Source organism: Peromyscus eremicus, chromosome 3 (assembly GCF_949786415.1).
Source record: "Peromyscus eremicus chromosome 3, PerEre_H2_v1, whole genome shotgun sequence".
In the NCBI taxonomy this organism is placed as follows: Eukaryota; Metazoa; Chordata; class Mammalia; order Rodentia; family Cricetidae; genus Peromyscus; species Peromyscus eremicus.
Genome location: NC_081418.1, coordinates 16,336,685 through 16,349,326, shown reverse-complemented (window position 1 = coordinate 16,349,326; position 12,642 = coordinate 16,336,685).

Below are 12,642 nucleotides of genomic sequence, written 5' to 3'. Positions count from 1 at the left end.
AGGAAATTAGATTTTTTATGAAAATAAATGTTAAATATCAGGTAAGCACATTATAAATCAATCTTGATTTCTACATGATTCTGAAGCTGTAGAAAGTAAAAATCTTCGTGCTTTTGAATTATCCCATGCCATTTCTGACAGTGGCTTTGATGACTTGGACATATTTAACTATGGATGGTTGTGCAACCTTAGATTGGAGGATTGATATGTGAGGGAAATGACCAGGTCGGAACTGAGAGGGACATATCTGTATTACAAAGCACCACACACAGCACACACCCTACAGGAGAGCACCACACACAGCACACAACCTACAGGAGAGCACTCACCACATGTACAGCTCATGACCTACAGGAGAGCACCACACACAGCACATGACCCACAGGAGAACACTCACCACATGCACAGCACATGACCCACAGGAGAACACTCACCACATGCACAGCACATGACCCACAGGAGAGCACTCACCACATGTACAGCTCATGACCTACAGGAGAGCACCACACACAGCACATGACCCACAGGAGAGCACTCACCACATGTACAGCATATGACCCACAGGAGAACACTCACCACATGCACAGCACATGACCCACAGGAGAACACTCACCACATGCACAGCACATGACCCACAGGAGAGCACTCACCACATGTACAGCACATGACCTACAGGAGAGCACTCACCACATGCACAGCACATGATCCACAGGAGAGCACCACATGTACAGCACACAACCTACAGGAGAGCACCACACACAGCACACGACCCACAGGAGAGCACCACACACAGCACACAACCTACAGGCGAGCACCACACACAGCACACAACCTACAGGAGAGCACCACACACAGCACACAACCTACAAGAGAGCACTCACCACATGCACATGACCCGCAGGAGAGCACTCACCATATGTACATGACCCACAGGAGAGCACTCACCACATGCACATGACCCACAGGAGAGCACTCACCACATGCACAGCACATGACCTACAGGAGAGCACTTACCAAATGCACAGGACATGACCTACAGGAGAGCACCACATGTACAGCTCATGACCTACAGGAGAAGCACTCACCACATGCACAACTCATGACCCACAGGAGAGCACCACATGCACAGGATATGACCCACAGGAGAGCACTCACCACATGCACAGCACATGACCCACAGGAGAGCACCATGCACAGCACATGACCCACAGAAGAGCACTCACCACATGCACAGCACACGACCCACAGGAGAGCACCACATGCACAGCACATGACCCACAGAAGAGCACTCACCACATGCACAGCACACGACCCACAGGAGAGCACCACATGCATAGGACATGATCTACAGGAGAGGTGAAATGGCTGTGTGTCTTTATGGTCTATGACATACTCTCATCTGGTTGAATTTTGGTTTACACTCTGCCTACAAATGAAGATTTGTCAGTAGACCAGAATAGAAGAGTCATTCATATAGAAGGTCTGTTTCCCTCATACTCCTGTGCTTTCTAAGCTGGAATTAGCACCTTCCTGGGTGAATGTTGCCTTGTGCTCCTGTGAGCCTTTATTTTCTTCCTAGAGTCAGTGAGCAGGGGTGATGGCTTAGTGATAGCTTGATCAACTAGGACTTTTAAAATCCCTTGACACATACTCTGCCCCCTTTTCCTTTCCCAATCTAGCTGATACAGATGCCCTCTGACCTACAATGGAGTTGTGCCCCAATAAATTGATAAAGGAAGTTGAAAATACGCTTAATTCACCTAATCTATTGGACCTGTAGCCTAGCATCTGGAGTGATCACATGGCTGACTGGATCTGGAGCTTGCTGCTGCCCAGCATCACACCAGGGTATCACCTGTTACCCTGGGAAAAGATCGAGATTCAGACTTCAGGGCCCAGTTTCTGCTGAGTGTGTTTTGCTTTTGTAACATCATAAAGTTGAAAATCCTAAGTCAAACCATTGTAATTTGGGGATCGTTTGTATTTATATAATCAACACAGCCTGAGTCAGCACCATAATTGAGGTTGTTAGGGGCCTAGATGAGTTCAGAGGTAGCTTTGATAGCTTTTTATTTATAAAAATAACATTTTTTTCCTGATTGCAAAATAACCACATGATTACACAACATTGGGAAATACAGAAAAGTAAACACATGAAAGTGTTCATAATCTCAATGTCTCAGAGATAGCACTTGACTTGCTAATATGCAGGCATGTAATTTTCTTGTCCTTTTCTGAAATAATGTGCTACACGTAGAAAATACATATAGAGTATTTTCTTGCCAAATTTAATTAAAAATATATTGAACGTATTTGTTAAGTACCAGTTTTGCCCTGTGTTGTTTAACAGTGTTCTTAGTAATTATACTATGACAGTGATTTTATTGTAATGAACTTATAAGTAAAAACAAAGCTGGAGTAACGTAGCCACTCAACAAGCCAACAACAACAACAAAACAACACTTGCTCATTCCAAACACTACGCATCTCAGTGAGCTTCTGTACTGTTAAAATGGTGGTTCTGAAGCCGTGGAGCCTCACTTAGGATTTTATACTTTCAGTCTTAGTTACATTTTTATGTACTTATCCACCATAAAAAAGAAGAAAACATGATAGCTAAAACTAGGCTTTATCCATTCCATGCTTCCTCATCATCTAGTGTTACTCTTTCTGTTTTCCTTTCTAAATGTTATAATATACCCACACATACATTTGTTTACTTGTATATGCATAACATTCATTCTTCTACAAAACTTTGTGATTTCGTTTTTCTTTGGTGCTGAAGAATATTCCTTTTTATACATGTACAAGATTATCATTGTCCATTCATCTGTGATAAACAGCTAGATTTTTAGTTGTTCATTCTCTTTAAAACAAGAGGGACCCTTACTCACAGCTGGTGAGAATGAAAAATTAAGAAAGCTCTTATGAGGTCACCAACTGGATCAGGCCCTCTGAGTGGGTGAGACAGTTGATTGGCCTGATCTGTTTGGGAGGCATCCAGGCAGTGGGACCGGGTCCTGTGCTCATTGCATGAGTTGGCTGTTTGAAACCTGGGGCCTATGCAGGGTCCCTTGGCTCGGCATGGGAGGAGGGGACTGGACCTACCTGGACTGAGTCCACCAGGTTGATCTCAGTCTGTGGGGAAGGCTTTGCCCTGGAGGAGATTGGAATGGGGGGCGGGCTGGGGGGAAGGTGAGGGGGGCGGGAGGGGGGAGAACAAGGGAATCTGTGGCTGATATGTAGAACTGAATTGTATTGCAAAATAAAAATTAAAAAAAAATATTAGCAAGGCAAAAAAAAATTTAAATGTATTTAGTTTTAGTAGAAATGAAAATAAACTCAACTTTCTAAGACAAAAAAAAAAAAGAAAGCTCTTATGGAAATCAGCTTGGAGTTTCCTCAAAGAATTAAAAATAGAACTACTGCTATATGACCCAGTCATTTCACTCTGGGCACAAACCCAGAGAACTCCATATGGTACCAGAGAGACATTTGCACTTTCATGGTTATTGCTGCTTTATCCACTATAGCAAAGAAATGGGACTGAATTAATAGATGTTTTAAATCTAATTTTAGAAATACGTGGTGATCATTTATCTACATATACACTATTACAAACTGTTTTTAGATATATTTGAAATTTGAGAACACTAGTTCACAGTGATTGGGGGATTAGGCCCGGAGGCCTAGCATGGGCACAGGAAGTCACCATATATGGTAATATTATGCGGGGTGGGGGTGTGGGGGGGGGCTTGCCTAGGGAATCCCATCTTGTTTCTACTCCTCACGATGGAAGAAGGGAGATTCTAAGGAGGAAGGATGGGATCAGTGAGAGTAGGGTATGAGAGGGTGATGGGGGATGAGTGATATGGTCACAATGCATTATATACCTGTATAAAACTGACAGACATAAAAAATACACAAAAGAATAAAAAATTACCAGGCATGGTGCTGCACACTGGTAATCCTCATGCTTATCCAATAAACACTACTCACTGAGCAATCTCCCCAGCTTATACGTAAGGTTTTTAAAACGTCTTTGCTAGATATTGGCCAGGAACGGTGAATGGCTTGAGACTTTAGCATACTTGCAAGTCAATAAAGTAGTCTGCCACAGATATTGACAGGAAATATGAGGGCCCTGCATCGGAAACAGAGGACTGTTTATTATTCACAATGGTAACTATAGCTGGAGAATTAGGATTTGTATTAGTTCCCTGAATCCTATGTCCTCCAGGGCAATGCAAAGAAGGTCTGGTAACATCTGATTCATAGTGTGGTGTGTTGCATGGAGAATCCCTAAGCTTAGAAAACCTATGACTCTTATAATGCCAGTAAGCTTGCTTGTACTCTGATGCTCCAAAGGGAGATACTATATCTTATTAGGTTGTTCACTGAACAAACATCCCTGGAAAAATAATAGAACAAATGGTATTTGTGTCTTATTTTTGTAAGATGTGCATAGATGTGAGAGATCCATAGAGAATGTTTTTTGACAATGTTTCCACATTGTCTTAGTATGCTTCTCTGTTGACTATTATAACTAATACAGAGGTCATAATCAAATCTATTCATTCCATCTCATACGAAGTCATACATCTCAACAGAACTCAAAGAAGCAGAATGAAGCAGTCTGTGGTTTTGATCTCAACCATGGACTCAACTAACCAGAGAAGTCCCATGTATCATTATTAGGTCTACCTTTGAAATCAAATATCTTTCTTCTTCACTTTCTGTATTGACTTTCTCATTATCATGCATCATTATTAACTCATGATAAGATTAACAATTTATTTCTGTTTAAGATATTTTAATTGTGTATATTCATTGTACATGGTACTGGGTTACATAAGGACATTTTCACCCAAGTCTATATTGCACATTGTTGTATTGAGTGCATTCTCCCTCCCTTCCATTTCTTCACCCCTCCCCTCCCACTAGACCCCTTTACTCTCCTAGATGGTTTTGCTTCTATTTTCACGTCAAATATACATATATGATTTTATTTTTCTATATAAAATATCTGAACTACATATTGGGGACTGGCTTAATTCACTTACATGGTCATGTCCAGCTATATCCATTTTATTGCAAATGATGTAACATTTTTCCTCTTTATGCCTGAAAAAAAATTGACTGTGTATCCATACCACATTTTCTTTACCCAGTCCTCTGCTGTTGGACATCTATGTTTGTCCATAACTCAGCTATTGGGAATGATGCTGCAATAAACATTACCATACAAGTATCTCTGTAATCTGTTGACTTTGAGAATTTTAGGTAAATACCTAGGAATGATATAGCCAGGGCATGTGGTAGATTTCAAATGTTTTGGCGAACTTCCATACCAGTTTCCATAGTGGTTGGACTAGTTTACATTCCCACCTGCAGTATATAAGGTTCCCTTTGTCCACAGCCTCATCAATATTCATTATTATTTTATTTATTTATCACTTTGCTAATAATTGCCACTCTGATTAGAGTGAGATAAAATATAATATTTTGTTTTTGTTTTTGAGACAACAAGGTCTCACGCATGCAAGGCTGGACTCTCTCTATAGCCATGGATGACCTTGAACTTCTTAAATTCTTGCCTCTAACCTCTCAGTTTGGGGGATTATAGGCATGTGCCACGACACTTGATTTATGTGGTGCTGGGGATTGAATTCAGAGCTTTGTCCATGCTAGCCAAGCACTCTACCCACTGAGACACACCTCCAATCCTTGAACGTAGTTGTAATTTGCACTTCTCCATGGTTAGTGAGGTTAAATGCCATCTTCATGTGTTTATCGGTCATTTTTGTTTTATCTTATGGAGACTGTCTGTTCATTTTATTAGCCCACTCATTAGGTTGCTTGACTTATTTAGTATTTCTTTTCTTTTTTTAGTTCTTTACATTTTTAGAAGTTAGTGCTTTGTCAGATATTTAGCTCTTCAGATTTTATTCCATCCTAAGCTGTTTCTTCATTTGACTGTTTCCTTTGGTGTGCAGAAACTTTTTACTTCTGTTGAAAGCTTGACTCATCCAAGACTGTCTCAGAGGCCCTGATGAAAGTACAAAAGGAACATTGTTCTGTGTCTTCACCCAGGGTCAGACTCGGCAATGCTAGTCTAGGGCTGGTGGCCAGGGCCTTGAAGGGGTTAAGGTTTTGGTCCCTAAGAACTTGGCTTTTCCTCCTGAAGAGGCTGGATTTATCAGTCTCAAGGCTGTTGTGTGCTCAGTCTACGGTGCTCTTGAAACGGCCTGTGTTCCCCTTGTGCAAAAGGCTTGGTTAGCCTCCTGCTAGCCTCATCTCATTGTACGCCAGTTTTCCGCTGACTCTGTCCCATTCTTCCCTGGAAATAGTATGTAAGATGCTATACTTCTTAATAAACTTGCTTGGCCTAGGCCATTAGCTTAAGCACGACCTCTCGATCCCAGCACAGATATAGAATGAGTTGGACACACAAAATGGGAAAGAGGAAAAAGCCATGTGGCAGAACGTAGATTTAAAAATATGGGTTAATTTAAGTTATAAGAGCTAGCTAAAAACAAGTCTAAGCTATCGGCTGAGCTTTCATAATTAATAATAAATCTCCATGTCGTTATTGGGGAGCCGGCAGTCCCACAAAAAGATCTGACTACACCCATGCCAGTCTTTACAGAAGTAGAAAAAAAGATTCTTAAAATTCATGTAGACAAAAGACCCCAGAAAGCCAAGCCAAGCCAATCCTGAGAAAAAAATGAATAATTCTGGAAATACCATCACATCTGAGTTCAAGTTGTACTCACAACAATAGTAACAAAAACATGATACTGGCATACAAAACAGACAGATCAATGCAGTAGAATAACAGAATGTCTTGCAGCTACAGCCATCTGAATTTTCTTTTTTCTCTCCTGACAGGGTGGAACTCATTATGTTGATCAAGCCAGACTTGAACTCACAGAAACACACCTATCGTACTGCTTCCCAAGTGCCGGACTTAAAGGTGTGAGCTGTCACACCTGGCACAGCCATCTGATTGTGACAAAGAAGCCAAAAATACATAGTAGAGAAAGAAAGCCTCTTCAGTACTCAAAAACTGGAGGCCTGCATGCAAACGAATGAAACTAGATACCTACCTCTCACTTTGTTCAAAGATCAACTCCTACTAGACCTTAATGTAAGACCTGAACCTGAAACCAATAGAGGGAAAATACGTTAACATACAGGCATATAAGATATCTGGGACTATCTGGTTTTGATATGAGGGTAATATTGGCCCATACAATTTTTTTTGTATGACTTTTTCCTTGTTTATTTTATGGAACACTCTGAGAAGCATTGGTGCTAGTTATTGTTTAAAGGTCTTAGTCACCGTTCTGGGACGAGACACCACAACCAAGGCAACTCTTTGTTTTTTATGTTCATAGCAGCGTTATTTGTTTTTATTATTATTATTAAGAGATTTTCTATTCATTTTACATACCAACCACAGATTCCCCAGTCCTCCCTCCTCCTGCCCCCCAGCATTTCCCCCCAACCCACCCCCCCATTCCCACCTCCTTCAAGGCAAGATCTCCCATGGAGAGTCAGCAGAGCCTGGTAGATTCAGCTGAGGCAGGTCCAAGGCCCTCCTCCCTGCACCAAGGCTGTGCAAAGTTTCCCACCATACGCACTAGGTTCCAAAAAGCCCGCTCATGTACCAGAGACAGATCCTGATCCCACTGCCTGGGGGGCCCCCTAAACAGTTCAAGCTAAACAACTGTCTTGCCTATCCAGAGGACCTAGTCCAGTACCATGGGGGCTCCTCAGCTATTGGTCCACAGTTTATGCGTTTCCACTAGTTTGGCTAATTGTCTCTGTACTTTTTCCCATTATAGTCTCGATGTCCCTTGCTCATAGAATCCCTCCTCTCTCTCATCGATTGGATTCCCAGAGCCATGGATCTCTGCATCTGCTTCCATCAGTCACTGGATGAGGGCTCTATGATGACAGTTAGGGTATTTGGCCATCTCATCACCAGAGTAGGCCAATTCAGGCACCCTTTCGACTATTGCCAGTAGTCTAAGGTGGGGTCATTCTTGTGGATTCCTGGGAACTTCCCTAGCACTCTGTTTCTCCCTATTCCCATGATGTCTTCATTTATCATGGTATCTCTTTCCTTGCTCTCCCACTCTGTCCCTGTTCTGGTTAGAACCTCCCCTTCCCCTATGTTCTCATCCCCCATCCCTTGCCCTCCATTACTTCCCTTACCCCCAGCTTGCTCATGTAGAGCTCATATATTTCTCCTTCGCTGGGCCATCCATGCATCCCAAGTCAACTCCTATAAACGAAAGCATTTAACTGGAGGCTTGCTTACAGTTTCAGAGGTTTAGTCCATTTTCATCATGATGGGGAGCATGGTGGTACACATGATGCTGGAGCAGTAGCTGAGAGCTTCATCCTGATCTGCCAGCATAGAGGGAGAGAGAGAGAGAGAGAGAGAGAGAGAGAGAGAGAGAAGGAGGGAGGGAAGAAGGGAGGGAGGGAGGGAGGGAGGGAGGGAGGGAGGAGAGAGAAAGAGAGAGGAGAGAGAAAGAGAGAGGAGAGAGACTGGGCTTGGCAGGAGCTTTTGAAACCTTAAAGCCCAACCCTAGTGACACATTTTCTTCAAGATGGCCACACCTCCTAATCTTCTAACCCTTCTCAAACAGTGCTACTTCCTGGTGACTAAGCATTCAAATCTATGAGCCTGTGGGGCCATTCTTATTCAAACACCACATTCCACTACCTAGTCCCCATAGGCCTGTAGCCATATCATAGTGCAAAATGCATTCAGTCCAACTTCAAAGGTCCTCATAGTCTAGCACAGTCTCAACCCTGTTTAGAAGTCCAAAGCTCAAAGTTTCTTCTGAGACTCATGGCAATCTCTTAAATACAACCTCCTGTAAAATCAAAATAAAAGAACAGATCACTTACTTCCAGCTTACAATGACACAGGATATACACTGCATTCCAAAAAAGAGGAGAGGGAGCATAGTGAGGAAATGCTGGGCCAAAGCAAGACTGAAAACCAGCTGGGCAAACTCCACCCTCTGCATCTCCATGTCTGATGTCAAAGTATTCTTCAGTTCTCCAACTCTTTTCAGCTTTGTTGACTGTAACACACTTCTCTCTCTTGGGCTGGTTCCACACCCAGTCTACCGCTTTCCTTGGCAGGAATCCCATGCCTCTGGCATCTCCAGCATCCTGAGGTCTCCAACAGAGCCAGGCTTCACCTTCCAGCTTCACACAATGGCCTCTCATCCACAAAATGAGCAAAGTTCAACTTTCTCAGTGTGGCTCTCAAATCCTAGACTACTTTTACTAAAAGTAGAACTCTTCAAGTAGAGTTTATCCTGCAACATTTAGTTGTAACTGACACTGTTAGCTGTTTCTTTCTCTCTCTCTCTTTTTTTTAAAATTTTTTTCTCCTGTAGTTGAAAGTAGATATTTTTCTCATACAATATATCCCGATTATATTTGCCCTCCCTCTACTCCTTCCAGTTCCTCCCCACCTCCCTTCCCATCCAGACCCACCCTCTCTCTGTCTTTCATTAGAAAACAATAGGCTTCTAAGGGATGAATAATAAAACAAAATATAATAATATAAAACAAAAAAATTTACACATCGGAATAGGACAAAAAACAAAAACAGCAACAATACAACAAAACAAAACACCAGAAGGGAAGAGACGAAAAGGCACAAGAAGCGGATACAGACACAGAGACCCACTCATCCACACACCAGGAATGTCACCAAATACAAAACACTAAACTGGAACCTTAATATATACCCGTGACCCTTAGGGTAAAAAGACAGAAAAAAAAAAAAAAAAACCCAAGAAGAAATGAAAAGTAAGATTTTTTAAAGTCCTGACATGACATTATGAGACAAGGAACCTCTGAAGATGCCATTGAGTTCGTTTTCTGCTGACCAGGAACTGCTGGCCACGCAGCCTGCCCTTTGGAGTAGTTAGTTTTCTCACTGAGACTCCCCTTGAGAAAATGAATTTTCATTTGGGGATAACTTCTGGTTTAGGGATGGAGCCTGTGTCCGTTTTTTTTTTTTTTTTTTTGGGGGGGGGGGAGAGGGTTTGGTTTTTCGAGACAGGGTTTCTCTGTGTAGCTTTGCTCTTTTTCCTGGAACTCGCTTTGGAGCCCAGGCTGGCCTCGAACTCACAGAAATCCGCCTGCCTCTGCCTCCCGAGTGCTGGGATTAAAGGAATGCGCCACCGCCGCCCGGCTGTGTCCGCTTCTTTCAGCTCTAACCCCTCTGGTGCAGACGTGTGCAGGCCCTGTGCTTGCTGCCGTGGTCTCTGAGTCTGCATGTGCTTCGATCCTTTGAAGTAGAGGGCTTTGGCTCATTGATGTCCTCCATCCCCTCTGGCTTTTACATACACTCCTTCTGCTTCCTCTTCTGTGGGGTTCCCTGAGCCCTGAGAGGAGGGATTTGGCCTGTTTCTTAATATTGTATTTAACTTATACTTTATGTTGTTTAAAAATTACTATATAGTCAGTATGAAAGTGTGGGTGTGGATATGTGTGGCATATCAACCTTGGGTCTTGTTCCTCAGGAGCATCTACCTGGTTTTTTTTGTTGTTATTGTTGTTTGTTTTTGTTTTTGTTTTTTGGAGATAGGATGCCTGAGACTCTAAACTCACCATTTAGGTTAGGCAGGATGGCCAGAGGCCCCCCAGGGATCTGCCTTTCTTCATTTCTCCAGAGCTGGGGTCATAAGCACATGCCATTATGCTTGACTCTTTTTATGTGGCTTCTGGGAATCAAACTCAGGTCCTCATGCTTGGCAGTAAACACTATTAACTGAGCTATCTCTCTGGCCTTGATTTATTTTTTTAATATTCTCTTCATAGCTATAAATTCTTTGTAGCCATAAATTTATATAATAACTTTCTTTTTTGAGAATGAAGTCATAATCTTTTCACCTATAAATTGGCGTAACATATTTCACTGACTTGTGAGAATTTGTTAAAATAATCTACATTACTCATTTATTGTACTGCTTAGAGTGTGGTAAACTTGCTTAAATGTTGGCTTTAAGACAGAAAAGAAGGTTGAAAAGAAAAATGGGAGCATAAAATTCTCATCCTCAGCTTTGGTAGGCTCTCTCGGGCCTGGTGTGTTCTCTGTGGGAGTCCCCCTCGGTACCTACATCTAATAGACTTTACAGCTGACTTAGGAAACAATTTGAGAGCCAAGACGGGCAGTTCTTCTGAAATATACGAGGCAGGAGAGTAGTTAATTGATGTAGATTTTTGTTCTTTTCACCATTCCCAGACGAGTATGGGAATGATTCTGGGCTTCCTAGCATCAGTCTATTGTAAACAGCTTCTGTGTGATAGACTTACAAAACAGTGAGGACTAAGGTGCGGGGTCTTAGTCCCTGAAATAAAATTCCACCATCCAGATTTATGTCCTCGGCTCAGAAATTTCTGGGGAGGGTGGTGTGGGAGATACTGGAGTTTGTTGAAGAGAGCAGAGAATTGTCAGGAGTGGAAGTCCTTTTCAAAGATAACAGGCCAACCTAGGAGACAGCGTTATGTGCTGTGAAACTCATCCTTCTTCCGTTTGTAGAAAGATGGGAGGTTGAGCTGGGACATGGTGCTGTGGACAATGAGCCTCTATAAATGTCACAGAAGCTGATGCGAATGGTCCTGGACAGAAGGATGGTGTGGCCCACTTTTGAATGGGATGCTGGTCTTAGGCAGAGCACATCACATCTGTGAACATGATGGCATGAGAATAAGAAAGACTTACCGCTTGCAGGATACCACCAGCCTCCAGTTTAGAGTGTGTGTGATGGGAGTAAGGTCATCTTCTAAACACAAGCTGTAGTTTCTTGATCTCTCTAGCTGTTGGGAGAGCACGCACACACTCTATCTATCTATCTATCTATCTATCTATCTATCTATCTATCTATCTATCATCTATCATATATCTATCCATCTATCTATCTACCTATCTAAAATAAATATATATATATACATAATAAATATATATTATTTTTCCCCCGAGTAGAACATATCTTCTTAATGTGAATTCCCTTGACTGCTGTAAAACGAATTCATAACTCATTCAGTCCTTCAAAACCTTTTGTTACCATCCAGGTGTACACTCTTTCAACTTAATCTAAATTAAAAAAAAAATAAATAAAGGCCGTGGCAAGTAAATTTAGAAGAGCTCTTTTATCTCTTGGTTTCTTTTGTTAGCAGCTGCAGCACTGTTTAGGAAACTTAGGAACAAAGGAGCAATCTGAGGCTGTTGGTCTGCGGTGTGGCCAGCCAGAAGGCAGAGTACAACCTTTGTAAAAGCAATTGAAGGTGGTGGAAGGCAAAGGAGCACCAGAACCACCGGGGCTGACGGGAGATAGGAAAGACGATGCATAGACTCAACTAATGCTTGAGGTGTACACTGGCAGTGTAATTTGTCCTAACTCTCTAGATCCTGTCTCACACCTTCCCTTCTCAAACCCAGCCCTGTGTTCATTACCCTTTGAGTGAGTCCTGGAGTACCATGGACTAGTCAGTTTACCATCATTGTGACAAAAATCCCTGAGAAAATCAACACATGGTTTTAGTCCGCGGTTGCTTGAGTATGTTGCTGGGCCTGTGGAAGCCCAGAACATCATGGCT